This window comes from Rhamphochromis longiceps, linkage group LG3 (assembly GCF_057381845.1).
Source record: "Rhamphochromis longiceps isolate RC_006_pf linkage group LG3, R_longiceps_female_GT1.1, whole genome shotgun sequence".
Classification (NCBI taxonomy): Eukaryota; Metazoa; Chordata; class Actinopteri; order Cichliformes; family Cichlidae; genus Rhamphochromis; species Rhamphochromis longiceps.
In genome coordinates, this window is record NC_140559.1 from 49,462,711 (window position 1) to 49,488,963 (window position 26,253).

The 26,253-nt window shown below is 42.8% G+C and overlaps 1 protein-coding gene across 6 annotated transcripts in view; it reads right to left on the minus strand.

Moving 5' to 3' along the window:
* The window catches only part of LOC146675131 (adhesion G protein-coupled receptor L3), a 279,742-nt gene that overhangs the window by 240,848 nt on the left and 12,641 nt on the right, over positions 1 to 26,253 (minus strand). For 5 of the 6 annotated variants that reach the window (XM_085400200.1, XM_085400203.1, XM_085400201.1 and 2 more), the window contains exon 2: positions 10,292 to 10,380. The gene's annotated coding sequence lies outside the window, so the exon portion shown is untranslated. Of the gene's footprint in view, positions 1 to 10,291; positions 10,381 to 16,165; positions 16,281 to 26,253 lie in introns of all 6 variants that reach the window. The other variant, XM_085400199.1, reaches the window with a different exon arrangement.

A 26,253-nucleotide genomic window follows, 5' to 3' on the forward strand; every position in this document is an offset into this window, starting at 1 on the left:
GTTAACCATTGACCAGAGGGACTCATAGCATGAGATCCATGTCATTTGTGGTTATTCTATTCCAGGGACCATGAAAACAAAGCATAAAGCCGTTATTAAGGCCTCCACCTGCCCTGGGCAGTGAATGCAAGACTAATCAATAAGAAAGGAAGGTATTGTGGTTTGTCTTAGAGGTCAGGTGATTTCATGTTGGTGTGCACCGATCTGTGCGTGTTTGAATATAGATAAGATTATCCTGTTCTCTTTGAGGTAGGTGGTCTGGATTGCAGAGGCAGGCGTCATGTTGCAAGTATTCAAGTGTAACGGTGAAGGAAGGACTCTGATGCAACACACATTCTGTCACCGTTCTTGCTTCTTATCTTACTGATTAGTAATCATTAACTTTATAAACCCAGACTTGAGTGTGTAATATATTTACCTTTATGTGATAACGTCATGTAGCAGGTCACTGTTGTGCAAAAGGGTACGTTAGACTATATTTCATATTTATGCTCTAAAATCTAGCATTAAACAGCATTAAACTTCTATTTTTATTATTTATAGCAGCTATTCTGTTTGCATAGGTTTTTCCCCCCTCATCTTTTCTGCCGTCTACCACAATATCTTTGTTTGACACTACCAGGAGGTGCTGCCAAGATCGAACCCAACATTGGTTTTGATGTATATTATTGTTATTTCCTTTTAAATTTGTATTTGATTAAAGGTACTAGTACATGCCTTTTTCTTGATCCTGACAAACTGAAACACACTAACAGCACCCAAAAAAATAGCTGCTGTAGTTTGTTTAGATGTAATAACAGGTTCATTTTAGCCTGTTGCTAGGTGGCTGCTAGGCATCTATAATTCAGCTTTGTGGTTGTCACTGTTGTGCAATGAAAACAAAATGGTTTTATGAGGTGCTGTAGATGCACAAAAGCATTTATTCCAATGCTAAGAAGCCGGCTGAGAGGCAACCTGATGGCGTCATAATGCATCATGCATAATTCAGCTTTTGCATATATGCTGTGGTGGTGAAATAAAAATGATACAATCCAACCACACAGGAAAAGACCCAGGGAAACCGAGTTAACGATAAAAATGGTTTCAAAAATAACAATAAAAACTGATAAAAACCCTGAAAGTCATAAATTTCACACCCAAGCCTGAACTCTCGCGACCCAGTACCAAACGACTCCGGTTCGTAGCCCGGGGTTTGAGGACTTGAGTTCACAGTCAGAGAAACAAACAACCGAACACGTTAAATGTGTTGTAGTAAGACACATATTTGTGTTTGACTGCTATAACAGTGGAATTTTACAACTTTGGGAAACCGAAAATATATCTTGTGTTTTCTTTTATCCACATGATAAAAATATATTAAATGATGATTAACATTTTTATTAAGTAAGCTATCTAATAATCAAAAGCCAGGCACAAGCTAGCTAAAGCTTTTGAAATATGACACTTTGGAGCTTTCCCTTTTGCTGCATCCCTGATTTGATTTCACACAACTATTTCCCCCCAGTTCCCTGACATTTTAGAAGTATAATGGCGCGTGTTAGTTATAGTCCTGTGCAAAATTACAGCCGATTTTGTCTGATCGCTCTGTGGAGTTGTCTGGATTGTGGAAAACGGCACCGAGTTAAGCACAGCGCATGTCACGTTTGAACACTTCACAATAAGCCGCAAGTGACAAAAATTGAACTTCAATCGTCAAGTACCACAATTCCATTCCCCGGTGTATATTACGCAATTATCTGCAGCGCCAGGAAACAAATCCCATTGACTTGATTCCTATTTAATTATTCTACTTGAAAATCCTTTTTGCTCCCTCTTTTTCTCTGAACCTGAGAGAAAGAGGAAACCACTTTGCCCAATAAAAAAAAAAAGAAACTAAAAAAGTCCCCCCTCTATCTGAGAAATGCATTTCTCCCAGCTTGTCAGTTTCCATTCACAAGAACCCACCTTCAGCACTTATTTTATTTAAACTTTAGCAAATGTGGCACAAAACACAATAGGGGTTTCGGGTAGTAAAATAATTACCTAAATACAGTGTGACAGGGGAGGTTGATTCATTCTGTAGAAAACACTGCCTGTTGAGAGGAAAAAAGTGTTGACAGAGTTGCGAGAGACAGTAAAATGGAAAGAAGAATAATGAGAGAGACACAGAGAAGGGCAGCGTACAGTTCCCGTCACCAAACAAAACACTTCATATTTCTTTGAAAGACAAAGTGTTAAGTTAGGCTACTTTGCGCTCTGTCAATAGAGACGTTTATCATAGGCCCAGCCACGGTCTATATATTGATTAAACCATCCATCACTTAAACTCTACAAGACATTATTTCTAATTAAAAAGTAAGTCATAAATTTCGGGCTTTATTGCCAGGCTGGGGCTGTAAATAAAACTCAAGGGAGGGCAGAAACGGATCGCGGCCCCTATCAACGGTTTTAGAGCCACCGTAAAAAGGACAGACGGGTGCGACGGCACCTTCGGGATCCTCGCGTGGAGGGCGGCATCCCGACTAAACAGATGCAAATCAATAATTCCTCTTCGCTTGTGGGGGTATTTTTTATAAGACAGGTGCTTCCTCACAGAGGAGCACCCCATGCATATGGGGAACAAATTAAATTTTCACAAGCTACCTGGGAATATGTAAACAAACGAAAACCAAAAAAGAAAGGATTGCATTCCAAGCACTTGAAAATGATGTATGATCATAGGAGGTCATGAAAGCGTATGAGGCGCTCCATCCCACGACAGAGTTGGCCAGCAGGCTGGCAGCGAATGCGGGCTCCCATTATCTATCCGTGTCTCCATTTTCCTCAGCTAAACAACAATTTTGCTGCCAAAATATGCAGTCGCAGGACATTATTTAATGATCCCTGATGACAAAGAGGCCATTAGTACACCTACACCGCAGCCAAAGCTCCCGGTGTTGGACGGGACCGCACAAGCTCAGTCAAAGCAGAGGACACTTCACTTTTGACAACTTCTGATTACCTCAGTGCGCGCGCAAGTTGTCAGGCGGTGAACTCCCCTGACAGCCGGTTGCAGCTGCAGATGTGGTTATTTTTTGACAGGCACAGAAGGATGTCTGATTTCACAGGTACTGACCGAAGGGAGGGAGGGAGAGAGGAAATGGAGGGAATTGGGCGATGGAAATGAAGAAAAGGCATGTCGCCGGCTCCACGGCTGACAAAGGGAGGCATGTGCAATCATTATTCATCCCCTTCTCTCTCCTGGGCTGCTTTAAAAAAAAATTATTTTTTTTTTTAAATACCTGCCAAAGTGGGAACCACACAAGCACTTTTTTGACTCTGACTTTGTGATAACGGAAACACTGTTGGATCATATTTGCCTAAATGATGGTCAGACAAGGGGTTTTTTTTCTTTGTTTTGTTTTTTTTGCCAAAGTGAAAGAAGAGGCCTCAGTTTTGGTGAGAGACAGAACGAGAGAATCACCCTCCGGGGGGAAGCAAAAACTAATGAGTGAGCTAAAAAGGACAAGATGGAGTGATCCTCTATAAAAAGACTAGCAGTAATCTCTTCCTCTCCTCCCTCTCCTCTAGCCTTAATGTCCTAAGAGATCTTGGCTCCTCCATAAAGCCTGCTGCCTCCACACATCAAACAGAGCTGATTAGAACAGCACACCTTTGCTGGAATTGAAGCTTTTGGATAGGGTGCAGCAGAAGTTCAAGGGAGAATGAGTGCTACGAAAACCAGAAGGCGAAGGAAAAAGGCTCTTGAGGTTAGTTAGATACACCTGAGTAACAAATAAAGAGTATAAAAAGAGTATAAAGAGTGGCTTTGAATGTAGGCCAGTTGTTGCTTTGCTACAGTATATCAAATGGGATAATGGCAGACCCCCCCCCCAGAGGTGCAAGCTATGCATGAATCTAATAGCAATCAACAGATCGTCCTGTTCATTTAAATCAGCTTGAGCGGTCACAGCGAGGAGCTGGGCGATACATGGGCACAGTGGGGAAGCCAAGGAGAGGAAGGGCTGGCGGAAGATGATGGAGCGAAACCACTGAGCTGCTGTGTGAGCTCGCTGTCAGGGGTGTTGTTTTATTAAGACACCCAAACTGTCAGGCTGGGTATCAGGAGAGCGACCAGGCACATGACAAGACACTTTCACTAACATCCCAGTGACCCCTCCTCTTTCCCTTACCGAAAATAGCCCCGTCCAAATTTAATGCTCTCTCTGTCAGACCTGGGTGGGCATCGGTGCTGAAGGGACTTTTACTTTTACCAGTCACGAAAAGTGAAACACTCACCTGCAAAGCCCTGTGGGACTGTGGAGGTGGGCTGTGACATGCAATAGCTAAGTGGGTATGTAGAGGTGGAGAGATGGAATGGAAAAGAGGAAGTGTTATCTCAGAAATCCCTCCACTAAACAGACGCACAGGGTTAAGGGAAGAGGTCAACAGTGTGGGAAATGTGTTCTTTCACTTTCTTACTGAGTTAGCATTAGCATGTTTAGCATTTAGCATTAGCACTGACTTTGAGTAGAATATAGGAAAAACAGTTAGCATGACTCAACCTGTCCACAAATAACATAATCAGTTTATCAGGACCTTTAAAGCTCTTTTTTTTTTTAAATACATATATTATATTTTGACAGATAAAATAGCATAACCCGAACTTGCTTTAACAGCAGTTATGCTAGCCTAGCTAGCTGGGCAGTGATTTCCTGAAATACTTCAGTTAGCATGTGCTAAATTCACAAATCCTGCTTCTTACATTTCTATAAGCATCAAAACAAAACAAAAAATAATTAATAAGTCCAAAATAATAATTCTCCTCTTCTTTCCCACCTTTGTGTTGTAGTTAAGCTAACCTACCTACTGTCACCGGACACTTTATACCTGTTCAACCAAACGCAAATATCTAATCAGCCAATCACATGGCAGCTCAATGCATTTAAGAGTGTAGATGTGCTCGAGACCACCTGCTGAAGTTCAAACTGAGCATCAGAATGGGGAAGAAATTTAGGCAATTTCAATGGCTCTGAATCCGGCATGGTTGTGCCGGATGGATCAAAAATTCCTGATCTACTGTGATTTTCCCGTACATTTCTAGCGTTACAGAGAATGGTCGGAAAAACAGAAGATATCCAGTGAGCGATAGTTCTCTTTGTTGATGCCAGAGGTCAGAGGAGAAAACTAGACGGCAACAGTAACTAAAAAAAAAACACTCATTAAACGACGATATCCGTCCCCCAAGGTATCCGCTTTGTGCCTTATCGTACCAAATGAGCATGACTTAAGCAAAACATGTTGCCGACTATGTGATTCAAGCTGGGTAACGCACCCTGTCTCAAAGCTCAGTTTATCTCAAACCGGTTTCTTGAATGTGACAATGAGTTTACTGTACTCAAATAACCTCCACAGTCATCAGATCTAAATCCAATAGAGCACCTTTGGGATGTGGAGGAATGCAAGATTTGTACAATGTGTGTGCTGGCAACAAATATACAGCACCTGTTTTGTTATCATGTCAAAGGAATGTCTCCAGCACAACAGGGTGTCCAACCCAGTGCTAACGAGGTGTACCTAATATTGTCCCCGATATTTCCTAAAACTTTTAAACTAAATGCAGCTATTGATTTGTTTTAAACTCTTCTTTGAGAGCTATATTTATTCTGTACCGTTGATACCAAATTTTGCAGGCGTTACAGATGCATGGAGAAATCATAGATGGCATTACCATGATAATGCAGTTCAAGAGAGTGACGAATTGCCACTGAAGACATGAATATTATATTGGAATAGATGGGCGTTGGAGCTATATATAGTGCAGTGTCACAGCAAGCACCACATAAAGCACAGGTACACGCACATACAGCGCGCAGACACATTCCAGGTGACGTAACACTAAATAATTACGGTTACATCCGCTCGATGTGTCCTTGTGTGGAGTTTTATTGTGCAAGTTTACCCTCAGCTATAAACAAATGGCTTAAAACTGCCTGCCCCTTACTGACTGTGAGAGTAATTAGAGTATGAGACTGTTAACACATGCTCTCAAAGAGAAATGATCACGTATGACCTCAACGGCAGAATGGAAAGTCCCGTCTGCAAAAAACGTTCACCTCGAAAACACGCCATCTTTGATGATTCTAATAGCATATTAGCTATTGGACACAAATTTGCTTGAGGTTAAAATCAATAATCATCAAATCAACATAAAGAAATGACTAAGCAGCATTTTCATAAAGCTGCGGGAGCACTTTCACATCAGGTCCCCCTCGCGCCCCACTACCCACTGGGAGAAAATGACCACAAACACGTCATAATAAATCTATCCCCCAGCAAGGTGCGGTTGTCTTGACAACAACACTTTTCACAGAGGGTCATCATTATCAGCCGTGCACTACACAAAACAATGTGTGCCTTTTAAATAATTTGGTCATTTAGAGGGTTTCGATGCTGTCTGGTATCCTCGGAGCAGCCTGCTTCTGGCCTGACCATAGTTGCCCCAAGTAACAGGACACGAAAAACAAAGACGTGCAAAGTCAACTACCTCTGGATAGGATTCAAATTCAAGAACACTGCTGACATTGGCCGAAAGGATTTCACTGCCTTTTCCATTCAAATGACCTGTTTTGCATCATTTCAACAAGTCCAGGCAGGATCACGCTATGAAAACAAACGGCAGGGCTTTAAGCTAACAGAACCAAAAACCTGGCGGGGCTAAAGTCATCTCTGGCCACTGTGGTTAAAGTAACCTGAATGGTTGACGCTAAAGGAAGCCACTTTGGCTATGCAAAGCACTGCAGACAGACACGGAGCTTCAATTCTCTAACAGGCTAAAAAGCTCTGCAGCTTTGTAGATGTTCAGATAAAAATGGGGTCTATTATATTAATTTCCAGCTCTAAACTTTTATTCTTGGACTTCACCCAGAGTATCTATTAACCACATAAAATCCTTGCTAATCTTTAAGCAGCACCTTAAAGGTCGCCTTGTGTCTGCAACACTGCATCACTCGTCTCTTTAAGGCTCCCTTTCCTAAAAGCCTTTCGCTGATTGGCTGCTCCTTGTCAGGTAAACAAAACCTGGTGCTCGTGGGCATTGAAACTCTTTGTCTTGACATTGTGGACCTCCGGAAACAAACTGTAAACATTGGACACAGTTTGGCAATATAACGGTAGTTACACTTTGCGTTCTGATACCTCGATCTTGCTCTTTACAGATGGAAGAGCCGTGTCTTTTAGCATTACCTGCCCAGCTTTGCTATCGAATGAGTACTCTGAAGTGGCATGAATAAACAAACAATGAACCTGAGATGACCATATAAGGAAATCCTGTGCCTCTGACATCAATCAGACACAAGAGTAGAAAAACAGCACCTGAAACTGAGTGTTTAGCGCAGGCTAAAGCAAGAGCATCCGAGCATTTGGTCAGTGGCTGTGGCTACAATGTAGCTTGCCATCACCAGTGTGTGAATGTGTGTGTGAATGGGTGGATGACTGGGTGTGTAAAGTGCTTTGGGGTCCTTAGGGACTAGAAAAGCGCTATACAAATACAGGCCATTTACAATTTACAGGTTTGTAACAGCACAAGTATCAGAGAAAAAGGAAGTATAATCGGTCTACTTTAGGATTCTTCTCGCGTATTAGCTTGAAAAATATCCTTCTGCCAAATGACACTTGTTTGTAAATCAAACGTTTTCTTTAAAGCCCCACAAAGTCATTGCCTTCAAGTGAATTAAACATAATCGGCAGTGACGACAAATCAGGCAAAAAAAAGGTACATCAAACGAAGGTCGTAATTCCACGTCAGAGTGCATTAGGACGTTTATCATCAAAGCGATGCCTAGCTTTTAATTCATTTGACATCTTTCAGCACTAATACAGTATCTGATTTCTGAGGAGCACTGGTACACAGTCACACAGCGTGACATCTGAAGGAAAGCAGCGGGTTACAGGACAAGTCCCTGAAATATGTTTCTACACAGAACAGAGACCAGGGCCATTATGTCTGTACCAGATTTTCACTTCATATCTAAAACTACAAGCCAGCAGCATGCATAAGTACCGCCTGCTGCTCTCAATGTTATTCAAATGACAGCACAATTCTATTTTCACCTTGCAACTAATGTGGCCATTACTCCTATGTCAGCAACATTTACTGCCCTTCCCTTTATGCTGGATATGCTAGAAAATGGGAAAATTAATTCTGGAACAAAAAATGGGGGTGGGGATTATCTTGAAATGTGTGTGTGTAGCTGCTGGGATTAAGCTCAAATAAAACAGTTCCCATCTGAAAAATCCCATCCCAGCAACTCTCACGAAACAGCCACATGAAGAATATGAGTCCCTGTGGTCTTATCAAAGAGGTGATATGACACATTTTCCCCACTGTGCCAATTTTTATGCCTTGATCATGTTGAATGCGATGTCACAAAATAGCATAAAAACATCAACGAGGGCCTGAAAAGCAACGTAAACAGTGTACACACCAAAAAAAAAGAAGGAAATGGAAATAGAAAGGCAAGTGCACTGCCAAAAGGAAGTTGTTAGGAGAAAGAGGAAAGGAAGGGTGTCTACACTGAGTCAGATGAAGGGGAAACAGGGTAGATGGATGTAGTGGTGTGTCTTTGTGTGTGGAAGAGTGTGTGTGTATGAGTGAGGGAGGAGGAGGACGTGGGGAGAAGGGGAAGTCGGCAGGCAAACCTATCATCCACGGAGCCCACCAGTAAACTCTGCAGGGCAAACAATCTCCCTAATTGAATTCAATCCAGGCTCACCGCAGGAGGCACCGAGGCTAGTGGATCCATTCAATATGAAGAGGGTTGCTTGGAGGTGGTGGCAGTGGAGAGAAGTGTGTGTGTGTGTGTGTGTGTGTGTGTGTGTGTGTGTGTGTGTGTGTGTGTGTGTGTGTGTGATGATGGGATGAAAAGGGGAGGGCTGGTATGGCAAGTGACACAGGAAAGGGAAAGAAGATAACTACAAGAAGCAGAGAGCAAACACAAGGGCTGCAGGAGACAACAACGGCAAACAGACGGGAAGAGGAGACAGGAGCCCGGCGCAAGGAAGGTTCTGGTGGTTAAGAGTCAGCAGTGAGGGGGTGCGGGGGAACAACAGGCTCGAGGTGTGGAGAAATGGAAGCCAGCTGTGCTTTTGCATGATTACACCGAAAACATCATTTGCATCAGGGAATGAAATCCAAGCACGCTCCGTAGATACGTATGGTTACCGACCAAAAGAAAAGAAAAGAAAAAAACACCCTCCTCGCCGCCGCCGGCACAAATTAGAGGCCTAACAGTGGTGTCCCACAGATTTGCATATGAAGATGAGCACCTATCGTGAATCATTTTCATAAACATCCTATTGCGCGCAGAGTACCAGCCCAATTGGCCCACATGAATGCTCTTCATTACTGTGCTGTGCTGGGTGGGGTTGGTGGTGTATGGGTTGCAGACTTAATCTGGGTTGCGCTGCATATTCATGACTTGCACGGAGTCGTTTTCAGGCCCATTTGCTGGGCCTGAGAGTTCAAACGCACCGCAACTGAAGAAAACACCAGCAACTAGAAGAACGCTAAAGACAACAGAAGTAGGAAAAAAAATCTCACAAAATAAAAGTGTTTTTGGGGAGACGATAGTGTGACGGACCAGCTGCAAAAATGATAGCAACCAAAACATGGGAAGAATTGCACTGAGACACCCTTAAAAGAAGTAGGATTCACCGGTGTAAACGATAAGAAGATGCCATGGTAACGTGTGTTTTAATAAATATATTATCAAGTTAGCTTTGCTGTCCGCCAAATTTAGGTTACTCGTTTCGGTTTGCTTATGGTAGCTTTTAATAGCATTAGCTAACTTCTTCGCCAATGCTAACTGAGTGTTTGTGATTGGTCCGTTGTGATGTTGACCAACATTATTTTGATGATAACGCAGAGATATCATTCATATAATGCTGTAGCTACGTGTTTGCTATTAGCCATTTACTGTTAGCTTGTCTCTTCCACAGTGTGTCGTTCATCCCAACTTCCTCCCCTCGCCTTTAGCCAATCACCGCTGATGACTGCCCCTCCTGTCCCGAGGCTTCTTCCTGTTAGAAGGGAGTTTTTCCTTGCCACTGTCGCCAAGTCTGAGTTATTGTAGGGTCTTTACCTGACAGTATTATAGAGTCCCTTGAGATAACTGTTGTTGAATTGAATTTGTGACTTTTTGTGTGCTTTTGCAGCATTTTTTTTTTTCGATTTGCTGGTGTTTTCTTAAGCTGCAGTGCGTCTAAACTCTCAGGGCCGCCGTACATTTACAGTCTGATGCTGTCAGAAATGCTGATAAAAAGTGTACAATACCTCAGTTCGAGAGAGGAGAGCGGTCCTTGAGTGCTGCTGCTGAACAAATCCCGTATATCACATTCCAGATAGGGAAAGCACTTCCTGTCCTGGAAGAGAACACAAAAGTTAGAGCAGGGCATACTTATGTTAGAGCAACACACCGACTCTCGCTGTATTCTCTCCAAACGGGCGACAGGGGACGCAATTAAAAGGCAGGAACCTTTAACGTCTGCCAACATGAAGAGGCATCTGCACGTCTACTGTATGACACAGATTTACTTAAAAAAAACCAAAAAAAAAAAAAAAAAAAAAAAGGAGTCCAAGCGTTACTTTCTCCAAGCCACATCACACAGACACTTTTTATTTTGCTCGCTTCTGGGTCGACCGTTATTAAGTGGCATCTTCATAAATTTTTCAGCTGCTTTCTGGTTCCCATACTGGTGCTACGGCCCGATTGCCGCTGTATGAAGTGCTATTCAGGTCACATCAGCTTTTAATGGCTGATTTATTAGGGCCCAACAGGAGCTTGGTGATGGGCTGCAGGACAAAGAGCCTGTTTTAAACTACATTAACACTCTGCAGTAAATATCCCACACAACATTAGCATTTTGATGGCAACCTCCCCCAGTCACCTTTCACACTTTCCAGTTTTCCCCTCGTTATCCCTCCCTGCCTCTTTAGCCATCGTATCAATCCATCTTTGGAGTGCTTTCTTTCAGAGATTTCTCGTCTCCCATCCTTAGCGTTGCCCTGTTCACTATATATATTTCAACTGAACGCATTCAATTTATATCTGTGCTGGCACCATATCCGTGTGCGAGGGGTGAAGTGGTTAGGTTTAATTATAGACGTATTAATGAAGAGCATGCACACAGAGGTAAAATCAAATGGCATTCAGCGGTTCTGGGAAAGAGCAATTCTTCGGCATCCCTGATGAAACACACGACGAGCTGTTCTCTTTGTTATTGTGACGCAAAACAATCATTACATGATTTATAATTAAATCTCACATGCAATCATAAAACTGATGAGCACCAAAGCTTTTGTAATTGAGGTGTCTATGGCACTGGATGGTCTTGAATAATAAGCTAAAAACAAAAAAAAGAAAAAGGATTAATCGGTAGCACTGTGTTTACTATGCAAATTAGGTAGATTTTCCTTTTGACTTAATTAAAACAACCTTTTTTTCTTTCCTCTCACAAAATTTGGGTTGTCCGCCTCATGTCCACGTCTCTTTTAAAAGCACTGGCTGTGATTTAAAATGACAGAGACACTGGGAAAACGAGAGTCTATAATTTGTGCATGTGTGCCAATGATAAAAAAAAAAAGGTACTTAGTGAAATGATTCCTTTACTTCTGTCAGATTGTGCAAAGATGCTTGCAAATGAAAAGAAAAAGAATGGCTCTCAATTATATTGCCAAATTTCTAAATATTATCTAGGCACAATGGCCAACCGGTCTTGGCTTTCGAACAAGTGCCGGGGACGTGCTTCATCAAATCTGCTGTTCATTATGTTTGATCAAATTTGAGACTTTGGCAGAGAAAACAGATGCGATAGGTCAATTTAGCTGAACTGCTGAAACTAGTTTGGTCAACAGAGCATCTGCCAGTCATTTAGCAGGCCTGCAAGTGTTTGGAAAGGAGCACGGTCGCACCATATTGCAACAATCCTAACCACATACTGCTGCACAAAAAGGAGAAATCAATTGCACCGAGAACAGAAAGCAAAAATTATGTTCTGGGCGGTATGGTAGGCTTTCATCGTGTGCTTTCGCTTGATTTCACTTCTTTTTCTGATCAAACCTAATTAACAGTAATTACAGCAACTGGACAGAGCTTTAATTTTACACATTTACCTCTTATAAACTCCTTGCTGCTCTCCTTGGTCTTTCGCACTCAGCAGAAACACTATCAGAGCCAAATTTACTGCTCTCGTCCAATCATTAGTGTTAAAGTACTGGCAGTAGTTGGGAGGTGAGGCTTCCAACACATCATCAGTGAGTTCTGGACAGAGAAATATACATCCATAAGGCTGAATGACCGACGCATTATCTGGAAAATCACCTAATTTTCTTGTTGGAGACAGACACTACCAATGTCTACTTTACCAGTGTTGCATAATCATATACATTTTTTAACTGCAAACAATCATGCCACCTTATCCATATATTAGCTGCTCCTTTAAAGATGAGTTTTTAAAGGATTGCACTCAATTAGCAGCCTAGCAAAACATAAGAAAGTGTACATTTACAGTAGTGCTGTGAGATACTACAGATTTGGTATCGATCCGATACAAAGTAAATACAGGGCCAAAATTACCGATACTAATACCGATACCAAGTAAACGCGGGGGCCAGTATTACCGATACTAATACAGATACCAATACCAAGTAATTACAAGGCCAAAATTACCGATACCAATACCAAGTAAACATGGGGGCCAATATTACCAATACAGATACCAATCCCAACTAATTACAGGGCCAAAATTACCAATACTAATACCGATACCACGGGTTTTAACCTACAAAGGCAGCTCATGTAGAGTAGAGAAATGTGTCATTTATGTGATAAATTATCCTCTATTTGCAACCTCTAAAAACACTTTAATGACTACTAAATCAGTGTGATTTGTACTTTCCACAGTATCTTGTTAATGCAACAAAACGTAACATCTTTTGGCTTTTCATGTATTTTGAAACTGGGTTATTTGGAGTCCTGGAATGTGTATCAGCTATAAATAAAACAGACTTGACAATCAACACAAAACGGTTCAGACAGTTTTCATAATGCGTGATTTCCAAAAAAACAACATGTACTTAATAGAGTTCAGTGGGCTGCATTGTAGAAACAAAGTATCGATCTGATCGCACTGGTATTGATCCAAAACCAATACCAGAGCTGGTGTCTGGTTTTGAGCCACCCTCTAATTTCACCCTCAATAAACATGAAGCAGTAATTTTGAGTAAAATGCATCTTTTTTACTTTTTTTTTTTTTTTTTTTTTTTTTTTAGAAAACTGCACATCTGAGTAAAATACATGTGAAATATATACAATTAAAGGTGTCTTTATTTGCATAATTAATAATTAAGTATAATGTGATTGGTATCCATTCAAGCTTATACCAATCAACTTCATTTGAACAGACTGCAATAAATTCAACGATTTTAAACAGCTTTTTGATTTCATCCTTTTATTTACAGGTTGAGCTACATTTACCGCAGGCACTGCAACTTTACTCACTGATTATTTTCATCTTCCTTTTATTGCAACTATTGTAAGAACCTCAATTAAAGTGGGGCTTGTAAGGTAAAGCTGGAAATATGCCTATTTCTGTCAGAAATCATGTGCAGAAACAGTCGTTTCGGAGAGATGCTCAAAGCAGCAACCTGCTGGCTGCTAGTGATCTCATCTCTTATCTTTGTTGCCCAAAACCAGCCCTGAACCTGCCCCGTAGTGTATAAATCCTTGCAGTGGGATGCATTTAAGGGAAGAATTTCTAATTCTAAAAAGTGTATTTTTGTTACTTATAGGTATAATTGTTACTTGTTAATAAAATAATCCATCCGTGATTTAAAAAGCATCCTGACTTTAACTGGAAGTAAGCAAGACGTGAACATAGCATGTTTAATCAAAAAGCTTGGCATTCTTGCATGCACAGAAAAAACGCTTTAGTCTGTGCATGCTTGCATTTTAGAGTTTTGCATTAAAACATCCGAGTAAAGGCTGGTATTTCTAATAATGGCAAGTAGAGAAAAGGCTTGCATGTTAATCTCAGTCTCAGTTGTGAGACAACTGAGACTGAGATTAATTTTACATCCTGTTATTAACTTTTCACCGGCTGCTAAGGATATGCCACCAGTTAGAGCAGGAGGCACCGGGAAAGCAAAGTAAAAGAATTTTGTTGAAGTGCCAAGAAAGCTAGCCAGGCTCACTGGATATCCACAAGTGCATGATTGCCAATTGGTGAAACGCATGAGCGCAAAAGGAGGCTCTGTACAGTATGTAGCAACTCCACTGCATTAATACAGAGAAAACTGCTTCTTTTCTTTGTTACATTATCCACTGTAGCCTGTTTCTTTTTTTTTTTCCTTTCAGTCCCCTTGGCAAAAGGAGTGCTTTCCAAATTACAAAGTGATGAAACACAGCATGACTATCCAGCTTTCGCTGCCATGAACTTAAACCTGAATTTGATTTCACACCCCAAAAGTGATTCATTGTGGTACAGTGTGCTGAATATCACTGCTGAGTGTGGTTGTAGAGCAGCAGGCCATATTTCTGACCACGCCTGACAGTAATATTGGGTGTAACCGTGCTTTTCTTCTGTGTAAGATTTACGGTTACACCGTGGTTTGTAATGTTAATTTTAACAAAACTAAAGAAGGAAGTGCAAGCAGTGCAAGCTATCCCGGCCTTATGACACTCTAGTGTATGGCAGCAGCATTTTTCCTCACGTTCGTGAGTGTGCATTTGAGCCTGGTGGCAGCTGTCTAGCTTTTCCTTCAAAGGACGAGTAAACGAGCTGACCTCCCGGCCTTAATTATCCTACAAAGTCTCTGTTGATAACAGCAAAGTGAATTAATCAAAGAGCACAGAGCTGGCTATTGCAGATTTAGTTTAGTATTTATGTATACAGTATAAGTAAGTATGTAGAACACTTTAATCTGAACAAGCAATTACACACCTACACAAAAGCATACAAAACAACTGCTAGCTTATTTTGTTCCTGCCCAGATAAAGCATTCAGCCCGAGTGTGTTGTTTCCAACTACCAAGAGCTAAAAATAAGAGGAGAGAAAGCAACACAAGCGGCACAAGACAAAGTAGATTTAGCCACAGCCGCCTCACCGACTACATCAGTGTGCTTTAACAGGACAAATCCCAGAATTTTGGAGGCAGCAAGCGATGCTTGAACAGCTACTGTGTGAGCACTGCTAAAGAAAAGTGCCCACTCTACCTGCTTGCGGTGCCAGACAATGAGATTCACTATATAAAATGGTCCTATATTACAGAATGTAAATACGTCAAGACACTGAATGTAGTGGGGTTTATATTAAAAGGAAAACTACATTTGCAGTGGCCTTCCTTTCTATGGATTGCTTCTCTGCTGTCTTTGCTACAGCTCCTGGTTACCTAAGCCTTCATACTGTCTTAACATAGACAACAAATCACTTTGAAGAAAAGTTGTCCATTACAGAACTTTTTATTTTTTACCCGTTTATCATCATGCATCAAAACAACCCGTTATCAGGACATGGCGTCCCAATATGAGACGGCAAGCGGACGCAGGCGGCCGCTGTATGACTGATCCGAGTCGACAGCCTGTGGTGTGTCTTTATAAAAGCATTTATTGAAGCACAACGCCGCGGCCTGCCGAAAGCTCATCAAAGAGTGGCTTATTTTATCAGCCAAGTGGAAAATGTGCTGAGAGAGAGAGAGAGGCAATAGTGAGGAAGTCAGCGAGAGTAACTAAGCTATTGTGCCCATCGCTGACCCAAACACCCGCATTACAGTAGTCACGGCGGCTCACCACAAAAGCTCTAATCGGCGGAGCAGGCCCTTTAAATTAAATGACCCTGTAGTTGTGACACTGTAACTGACAAGCCGGCCCGAGCACGCCGGGGCCAAAGGAGATATGGCTAATGAACAGAAAATGTATTGAAATGGCGGCATCTTTTACAAGCCCAGACAGCCTTAAGTAACCTACATACTCCTCTGTGAAGTATGTAATACGCCATGTTGGTACTTATTCGCCTACTTGCAGCTATTTCATAGATTATACAGACTTTAAAATGAGCTGCTCTTGGAGACAGAAATAACCAGGCTTCATAAAGATTCCATTTGCACCCTCAGGTAAACTGCACTTCGAGTATAACGTGCCATGACACTCACCAAATGTAACTATTGCGGCTCCGTGTGGAGGAAGCTTCGCATAACCCAGGGGTGTCAGACTCCAGGACTCGAGGGCCGGTGTCCTGCAGGTAGATCTCACCGTGGGTCAACACACCTGAATCAAATGATTAGTTCATTACCAGTCTCTGGAGAACTTCAAGACATGTTGAGGAGGTCATTTAGCCATTTCAATCAGCTGTGTTGGTTCAAGGACACATCTAAAACCTGCAGGACACCGGCCCTCGAGGCCTGGAGTTCGACACCTGTGACATAACCGATCGGCCATTGCATTAAAACCACGGACAGGCGATGTAAAGTAGTGTTGCTGGTCTCCCTGCACTGCAATATTCAGCCGGGAAACCTAGCATTCATGCCTCCCTCCCTGCAAGGCAACGCTACAAACAAACCCAGGAATACCAGAAACTGGAGCGTAGGGTGTGCCGAATAAACCTGATCCACGGACGGAGCTGAAAGACCAACGGAGACCCCCATAGGTCCTCATATGCCTTATAATATTATCCAGATGATTTTGAAGTGCTTAAATCTCACTGATACAATTAACAAGTCAAACTGCGAAATAAAAACAAGGGCTCCGTTCGTGAAACGCGATTTTAATGAATTATACTGCACACCACGGTCACTTAAGAAATCACGGTGAGTCAGAGCCTGCTCGTTCTGAGGGGAGGGAAAGCTCACCAACTGAAATCAATGGGCAGCATTTATAATGCATGGGCAGCATCTACACTCCCAAGGGTCACATTAAATTCAAGGGAAGCTGATAACAATTGACTGAGGTAGCTGCCAACTGCAGGTAGATTATGTATAGTTACGTGTCTGCTTCCTCATTGTTGAGGCTCACTCTAATTCGCTACCTCTTCGCCTCTCTGTATCCCTGCTTTAGCTGCCGTAGATCCCCCCCACCCCCACCCCCACCCCACCTCACCCACTCCCCCGTTCTTTTCTTCTCACCTTTCTTTTTTTTAAGCCCTCATCATTTCTATCATCTTCTTTATGCTTTCCCTGTAGCTCCCATTTCTCTCTCACACCGCTCTGGCATACAAATGAGAAGAGATGATGAGGGATGTATAGCATTGAGCACTACAGTGCATCCCCACAAGACCTTCTCATACACTGGCCCTAATTGGTCTTAATTGGAGAGGGACGAACACTGGGATACGAGTCTGTAGGTTAGTCTGCGCCGCATGCACGCGTACTCTTGTTTGCGAGCTTTTGTCTGTGGACATATTTATTAAAAAACGGGAGGGGGGGGGGGAAAGAAAAGCACAAACAAAACAAGTCGATGAACACATAGCCTCGAGTATAAAGCATTCAGCTAAAGTGGTACGCGGCACCTCGATTTTAAATTTTCATACGTGGGTGTATGCAGGCTCATGCGTTTGAATATTTATGTAAATATCATGTTTTTGTAGTCCTCGGGCCCTAGATTGCTTCTCAAGCCACAGCCAGATTTCTGTGTTATCACATGATCTCACCAACAAGCCAAGCTCAGAGAGGCTTCTCTAAAAAACAAACAAAAAAAAGCAGCCAACGCCAAACGTGCAAAAACCTATGGTCAAAAAATAAAGCTGTCAAAACACCACATTCACACCACAACTCCCTCTTCAGAGCTGTTTACCTTGGTAGAGCAATATCATTATTACTATCACACACGTCTTTATTTAGAATGCATATATATTCCCACCATGATGACCAACCTTGCAACAGAACATAAAAGTCAATAGAGGGGAAAATTGTATGGGTAACACTAGTGGGACTTGACACGTAGGTCCTTCACGAGGGTGCATGGCGCGTGCATCTACAATCGAGGCATTTAGCATTTTTCTTTGATGATAATGTCACACGCAGAGGCGCGTTTGTTCTGTGAAGGGCTACCGGCGCAAGGCCACGGAGAGAGAGAGACAGATAGGGAAGATGCAAATGAGACGTCATAAAACAGAGGAGTGCGTTCGACAGATCAGGACGCACGCTTGGGTGCTTTTTCCCGCGTGTGTCAAGTCACGTAGAACCGTGACATTTTGGAACGATTTTAGATAAATTGGCCGGTTGTTGAGTCTATGAGAGGTCCTAAAATAAACCCAAGCAACCCAAGAAAAAAGTGAAAGACAATTGGATCTGATTGAGAGCTTAAACCTGTCAGCTTTCTCAGAGTTGTAATGACTCAGGGCTAATCGCTTAGACTGCTAAACAGCAGAAAACTGTGAAAATTACCCTTAAAATTCTCCAGAGCCACGAATCTTTTTGTACTATTGAAAATAGCAGCTCCAAAATAATTACCGTAAATGTCGGGCTATAAGCCGCTACTTTTTGCACAAGCTTTGAACCCTGCGGCTTTTAGTCAGGTGCGGCTTTTCTATGGATTGTCCGTGATTTTTGTCATATCGTAAGACGATTTGTTTTGTGTGTTCCGCTGTTGTACAGCACTACGTTGCCTGGCGGAAGGATCGGGGTTCAAGAGTGGTATGTTAGTCACATGTCCGTCCGCCAGGCAACGTAGTGCCGTACGAAGTAGCGCGAAAAACAAACTTCAAAGTAGCGCTACGCATTCAGCGGGAGGCGTTGATGATGAGCGGAGATAAACTTGCGAAAAGCAAGTTATGCCCAACTCCACCGGTGGATTCTGACAGCGTGGAAAAGTGCGAAAACATCCACGATCACCAACGGATTTTGAAGGGCTGGACTGCTGCATGATGGAGAGGAGGACACCGCCACGGCCCTTCTGAGGGTGTTCGACTCTGACACTGACAACGAGGATTTCTTTGGTTTTGAAAGTGACAACGAAGGAGAGAAGAAGAGTGGATGACGAAGCCATCATGAGCCTGTTTGTATCCGACACTGGAGAAGAGGACTTTGGTGGTTTTAGTGCGCAGGAAGAAGAGAAAGATGGTGGTGAATGACTGACTTTTCTTCTTGTTAAAGCTGTGTCACTGCACCTGAGCCTAAAAGGTAGTCCGAATCTATTGTTCTGGTGTGCTGTAGGTTATTGTTATGTACTACATGTGCAAATATGTACCCATAACTTGTTTTTCAAAATATTAATAAAAGTGATGTCTCCAAACAGCCATCTCTTTCCTGACAATTCCCTTTGTGCATATTCTCTTACATATGATAAGTCAACATTGAAACACCTGCGGCTTTTGGTCAGGTGCGGCTAATGTATGTACAAAACAGGATTTTCCCCTGATTTTAGCTTGTGCGGCTAATATTCAGGTGCGCTTTGTAGTCCGGGAAATACGGTAATCAAAACTAATTAATGAGTCATTTTCAAATTAGTTACTTTTTAACTGGATAATCTTTTCGGAGCTAACGTTAACTACGGTATATGTATTTCCCTGTGAGAAAGGGATACTGTGGCTATCCCCGAAGCAGGCCTCCTCTCCGCTTCAAGACCAAAAATCTGCAACTGATTGAACCTGTGGATCGAGTTACAGGTAATTTACTCCTGAATGCAATGGGAAGGGGGTCCCACGTGCAAATGCGTGCACCCCGACCAACCTTTCCTGCCCTTGCCGTCCCCATCCAGTCAAATATGGAACTTGACCCTTTCTGAATTCTGAAGCCGAGCTCAACACTGAATATAACTTTTGGCTTAGCGAGCGAGGCGTGTTTCCAATAAACTCCAACTCTATAACGGTGTGTGTGTGTGTGTTTGTTGGGTGCTGCTCCATGTGAATGCATGCATGCTCTGTGTTTAGGCGAAATTCAATTGTGTGTGTCTCTGTGTATACACGCCCGCGTCTTTACATAGGTCCAAGTGATTATTTGTTCATGTATCACTGCTTTTCGGATGTGTGCGTGCGTGTGTTTCTACGGGTGTGCAAAGGTTCAGCGATCATGTGTGTGCTGGAAGGAGGGGGTGGCTGTGGAGTGCCGCAGTACCCAAGGCGCCGAGGACATGGCTTGACAGGTGTGTGTGAAGGAACCTAGTGGTCTGCAGAACAGCAGCGGGCGGCAGCACAATGTGCCCATTCAGGCCTGGAAGGAGACAACCGAGATATCACAGGACCCCTGTGAGGTGGGGGTGGTCATCCGGGGGCACGGCAACCTTTCACTCTGACTACAGAGAAAGACATAATGGCATCGCCGCAGTAATGGGCTGTGTGACCTCACGCTGGGGAGCTGTCCACTGATATGTGACAGATTGAGGTTGTCTACAGTTTCTGCGCTGATAACTTTGACTCCTCGAGCTAAAAACTGGGTTTAATGTGGACCAACAGGTCTCTGTGTGGATGAATAAAGTGGGCATGTGAGCCTTGTCTTTATTTATGTAACAATGTAGCCATCTTAAACAAAAGCTCAGGGTCTAAATGCTCCAAAAGCGGCTTCTGACAGGTTTTCTTCGCTTGGTTCTGTATGATGTCAGTGAGAGTGGATATTCCCAATATGGCTATCTCCCACAGCGGGTGTCCCACCTACCTGCTGTGGAAACCTTTTGATCAATTTGATGAACGTTAGATAAAAGGAGGGGGACGGGAGCTAAAACAGCTCCTTTTAGACAGTGGATGAACTGAGGCAGCGGTTCTACACCCTACAGGTGAGGCCCAGAGGACAAACACTCCTCACTCCTCCTCTATGTGCACATGTAACCACAGTAATTGGACTCGAGTGAGGACCAAAATAACTGCACCGAGACCCTTCAGAGTAGGTGTGCGTGTCCAGAAAGGTGTCACGTAAATAAGAAGCAACTCGAGTCCACTAATAAACATATCGAGGTGGAAATGAACACAATAGCTGAGGAATTACCAAAGGAATACAGAAAGTGCTTGTTTGTGCAGTTGCATTTCATGTTTTTCATGTTTTTTGATGTTCGTTGCACAGTCTCAGGTCACGCGGGGAGCAGTCAGAAAGTCACAAGCAGATGGTTTAATCTGCACTGGGACTTTTATTTTGGAAGTTGCCTGTACTCTTTCTGCTTTTCCTTTGACTTCCTGCCCTCCTGGTTTGCTCTGTGCAACTTGACTTGGCTTCTGTCACACACACCTGCTTCTGGGACGGTTCTAACGCAGACATTTACAGCCAGTGTATTGAGTGGGCACAGTTACCTCCAATACTCATGTCAGAACTCAAACGCAACACTGAAGCACCCAGTGAATTCCTTGGATCATACAGATCAGACTAAGATTGGTAACTTGAACTCGGAAGAGCGAATAAGTGCGCAGTTGTACACTTCATCATAATATAGCACAGTTTGATTTCCATTTCATCCATCCACAATATGCAGCAAGGCCTAAAGTCCAACGTACACCATCAGTTACTCTCCAAAACACTTCAACAACTAATGTAAGTGCTTTGACTCATTTCCAGCTCGGCGTTCTCGCCTTATTTACAAGGAGGAACAAAGTGACAGCACAACGCACACCAGCGCGCACGCGTACACAGACAGATCAAAGCAACTCGCATGACAAACCACTGTGATACACAAGCTAACGGCAGGATGTGACAGAAATGGGCAACGCGCGGAAGAATCGCACGACAGTGTGGTCCATACGTCTTTAACGCACATCTGACAAGAGCTTTTAAAACGCTCGCACGCACACGCGCGCACACAGACACAATGCCACCAGCACTGCTATCCATGCAGAAAATTGGACAGCCATCCTTCAGCTCCGACATAAATCTGTGGGGTGGCAAAACGCATCGGAGAGCAATATAGCATAGAACGAGTCTCCGCTGAATCCAAAAAAGTAATTGAATCGGGGATGAATATAGACGGGGTGGGATGAGAGTTGACGGAAAACACGTCTTTGGAATTTGATGCTCGGCAACACAACGTTTACAGGGAAGATGCGGGTAGGTGCTGTGAAGGGATCAAAGGGCAAATTATCACAGAGAACGGGAAAGTAACCAGCGAGTTTGAAAGGTTTTTGTTGTATGTGCTGTTTGTCCTTCGTCCCGATAACGCGCCTCTTCTGTAAGATTTCCTCTGCTGCTCAAAATATCCACTATCAGCCGATAACCTTAACCTAGATACAATGTTGCCACGTACTGAGCGGCAAAGGTCTCTTCCTCCGAGTCCCAAGGCTACCTGCCAGCTAAATCACATTTGTAGGGTCATATTAAACATGTAGCCCTGAGGGGAGAAAAAGCCCAGCAAATAATGATGAGCATTTTTCTATTACTGAACGCCTGCATTGCATTATTTCCATGCTTCTGCGGTACCATGTGGCGATGGACTGTTTTATCTTACTATATGGGCTGTAGAAACAGGTTTAATTCTTCGCCAGCACAGGAGGAGATAAGCTCCAAGTTTTCATCAGGCCACCTGCAAAGACCAAATGTGACTGGATTCAGTGAAATGAAGAAAAAAAACCCCAGTTGCTAGTCTGGGCAAAAAAAAAGTTAGAAGACAGGGCGGCACCGATTCTCTACCTTACATGCATTTTCTCTACGGGGTATTGAACAAAACAAGGATAACTTTTACAATACAATCTAAAAGTGCCTTTAACCCCTCCTCCCCAAAACCCACCTGTAATGCCAGACTGTCACTGACAAGAAACAAGAAAATATCATGGACGTGAGCAGCAATCTGTTCAATCGCAAACTGAAGACATACTGATGTAAAAGCTGCTCTTTGATGCAGGCAGCACATGTGCCATATCTACCTGTTTTCGGTAAATGCAAAAAAAGCAAACACTGCATCTGGTTTAGCCAAATATCCTCAGTGCACAACGAAGTGTTTGCCGTTTGCTTGGTGGATGGTTGTGTTGGATATCTGACTTTATCAATTAAAGACAACATTTCACCTCCAGCCACAGACCTGCAATTTCCCTTTCATTAACCGTAATCCTTCTTAAACTACGACCATGTGTTTTAATTGTCTTGCCCCAAAAGCGTTCCGACATAACCAAGTATTCATCCTTCATGAAAGTTCATTTCCCATAACTACGAAACATGTAATAGCTGCCAGGTGCAAAGTTAGCCAAAATAAATTACTGAACATTTAAATTAAAATACTTTAAAAAGAAATAGCATTGTATAACTAGCCAATGTTCCAGAGTTTCACGAGTTCTTCCAATGTGCTCACATTTCAAATTAGTACATTTTACCCTTTTATTTATTATTATAATGTGATAATAATTGTACAATGAAGTGAATATGGAATAGCGACAAATGTGGTGTTAAGATTAGTTTTTTGTATCTATAGGTTTACAACTATAGATGGTTGGATGGTTGTGTTGGATATCTGACTTTATCAATTAAAGACAACATTTCACCTCCAGCCACAGACCTGCAATTTCCCTTTCATTAACCGTAATCCTTCTTAAACTACGACCATGGGTGGCTGTAGCTCAGGTGGTAGAGCAGGTCATCTACTGATCGGAAGGTTGGTGGTTCGATTCCCGGCTTCCCCTAGTCTGCATGCCAAATATCCTTGGGCAAGATACTAACCTGAAATTGCTCTCCGATGCATCCATCGGAGTATGAATGTGTGTGAATGTCAGTTGTGAATGGGTGAATGCACAAGTTGTGTAAAGCGCTTTGAGTGCTCAGAAGAGTGGAAAAGCGCTATATAAGAACTAGTCCATTTACCATTTAATACCAATATTTAATAAGTTAAAAATCAGCTATATTGGACTATATATACCTATATGTCAACTTGTGTTTATGGTGTTACAAACGCATGTCACCAACATACCCCTAAAACGACTGAAATTGGCAAATAGCTAAAATCAGCAGATAATATGGGTCAGGCACTAGTTCTGCTGTAACACTGCACAACTCCTAACTACAGAGTTTTCGTGATGGCCGATTAATTTTCCACGGACTTCACAGGAAGTGAGTGGTTGGCATTAAGTGCCCTAAATATGAAGTGTTCACTCAGCCCAGGCAGCTCTTGCCTAACATATGTCTGAGACGGACTAGCTGCTGGTCCGTGCGAAATATAAGAAAAGATGCTGGTCCTCCAGGAATCGGGTTTGTGGACCAGACGACATTTTAACTGGGCGTGATAACTTGTTCCATCCACGCAGCTGAGGTAACAGGATAGCGAGACACCAAATGGCAAAGCTTTCCACAGGTCTCAGAAACTGTTGACTGTCAGCATCTTTCTCGGTTTCAGTTACATGGGTTACGCATAGGTCGAGAATGAAATTTTAAAACAAGGCTTGTAGGTCGTAAGATTGGTTCAGCATATTTTGAATTCCATTAAAATTGTATATGAAAACAAACTGCCGGTGCATGGTAACAGACACAACCAGACAGATGGCTGCCAGAGTGGGGTTTCTTATGCATGACGAATTGCCGCATCTGTTGGTGTGACTGTGCAAAGCTCGCGGTCGGGAAAAGTTCTCAAGAAAACAGGAGGAAGCGTCATCTGAAAACAGGCAAACAAAAGATACACTTGTCGTCTGACTCCGACGTAAAAGCTCTTTTTAGAGTCGTGTACCACAGCTGAGTCGGACAGGACTCCTACGAGAACCCGAGGGCACTCAAGGTGGCAGTAACTCTCCAGATACCCAGGTGAGATCACCAGACGCCGTGTCTGAAATGGGCACGAATCCTCAGGGTAAACGTGCAGAAAGAACTCGAGGGATCCATCCACAAGCTTTGTCACACGTTGTCATCCAAGTTACAAAAATCCCCACGAACGGTTGGCCAAACTTTGTCAGATGTCAAAACAGATCACAAAAATCATCAAAACCCCATCGAGATAAAGTGCTCAGGTGGCATCTTTCCAGACCTGAGTTCCTTTTCAATTCAGTTGTACTCCCTAATTGGATAAAAAGCATTGTTTGATGTGCATGCTCTTATTGTATTACAAAAGAAAAAGAAGCAGGAAAGTCATACACGAAGCCCACCTTGTTTGTCTGCAGTGCGGCGATAGCGAAGGTTACAATTGTCTCTGCCTCCCTCAGAGGCGTCTGGAGATGCAGGGCGAAAAAATCGATGCACAAAAAGCACTTCATTCCAACTCAGTTTCAACCTTTACTGCCAGTATAATTAAAAGTGGCTTCTATGGACATTCCAATCCAAATTTCTCCATCAGCTGGATGTATCCTGCTCCAAGTCATCAGGACTAAATTCAAAGGGGAAAAAGGCTTCCCACAGGAATGTCATGGCATCACGTATGAAGGACCCGTCATTATTGAAGGTTGGTTATCGTCCAGCTGTTTGGTGACTGGATGTGTACAACAGCACCAAGAAATGGAAAAAGAGGTCGAGACACTGATGATATTAGCTGCTTCATTTTAACTCCTGTATTATTATCACAACAGGAATCTGTGACCTCAGAAAGCAATCGGAAAACCCGCAAAACCTTGTTTGTCGTGTTTAATTCCTATCAAAGCGACAGAAAAAGTGTGAAGCTAATTTTTTTTATTTACACGCGGCGTCCAACACTGATAACACCAGCTGAGAGACAGAAATTACCAAATTACCTGTGTGTCATGGCTGCATCCAAGCTGCTGGACCAATTATTTCTGCACTGCTGCAATTGCAAAGGCCTCTCCAGCTGTGTTTGACACAAAGCTGGCTTAGGGAGGCTTACTACTGACCAAAAACATAAACAAGATTACAGGAGCCTAACCTTTCAGAGCGCTCATGAGTGACAGCACAACTCACGCTAAATGGACCTTTGGTTTGGCGCTGTCAAAAGGGGCGGATTGTCTCTTCAAGACGAGACAAAAACGCTTCGGGATTGAACAGTCGGGCAACGGCAGAACAAGGTGATCCTTGTTGTCCATACCGATCGATGACGGCTTGTTCATTAGCGGAAACTGCACAGCACACAGAAATATTAGAAAAAGACAACAGCAGGTGTAATAAAACAGGATTACAGATGACTGCCGAGCTCCAGCATTCCACTGATTGCTTCCAAAGCAATAACTACTACCTTATTAATCATTAAGGGCAAAATGAATTCCACAAAGGGTTGACCTACATTGACCCGAGTTAACTCAGTTGTCTGCAGTTTCACAATTTCCCCAAGCAGGACTAGCATGCTTACTGTGTTAAGCTATTTGCTCCATGTCAACCTGACTTTTAGCTGCATTTATTATGTATGAGAGGGTTAAAAGGGGTCCATGAGAAGATTATAAAAGCTTAACATTTTGATGAGATTAATCTAGCTA